Below are 433 nucleotides of genomic sequence, written 5' to 3'. Positions count from 1 at the left end.
GTCCCCAGGGTGTCCCCAAGGTGTCCCCAAGGTGTCCCCAAGGTCCTGAGGGTCCCCAAGGTGTCCCCAGGGATGTCCCTAAGTCCTACAGGGTTCTCACAGGGCCCCCAGAGTGTCCCCAAGGTCCTGAGGGTCCCCAGGGTGTCCCCAGAATGTCCCCAAGGTCCCCTTCAGTGTCCCCAAGGTGTCCCCAGGGTGTCCCCAATATCCTGAGGGTCCCCAGAGTGTCCCCAGGGATGTCCCCAAGTCCTGCAGGGTTCTCACGGGGCCCCCAGGGGTGTCCCCAAGGTGTCCCCAAGGCCCAGAGTGTCCCCAGGGTGTCCCCAAGGTGTCCCCAAGGTGTCCCCTGTACCCCGTGTCCTCCAGGTGTCCTCCGGGTGTCCCCAGGGTGTCCCCAGGGTGTCCCCACATCTCCCATGTCCTCCAGGTGTCC

The sequence above is a fragment of the Corvus brachyrhynchos genome, unplaced genomic scaffold (genome assembly GCF_000691975.1).
Source record: "Corvus brachyrhynchos isolate BGI_N302 unplaced genomic scaffold, ASM69197v1 scaffold1290, whole genome shotgun sequence".
In the NCBI taxonomy this organism is placed as follows: domain Eukaryota; kingdom Metazoa; phylum Chordata; class Aves; order Passeriformes; family Corvidae; genus Corvus; species Corvus brachyrhynchos.
The sequence above is the reverse complement of the archived record's forward strand: the minus strand, read 5'-3'. Positions refer to the sequence as shown.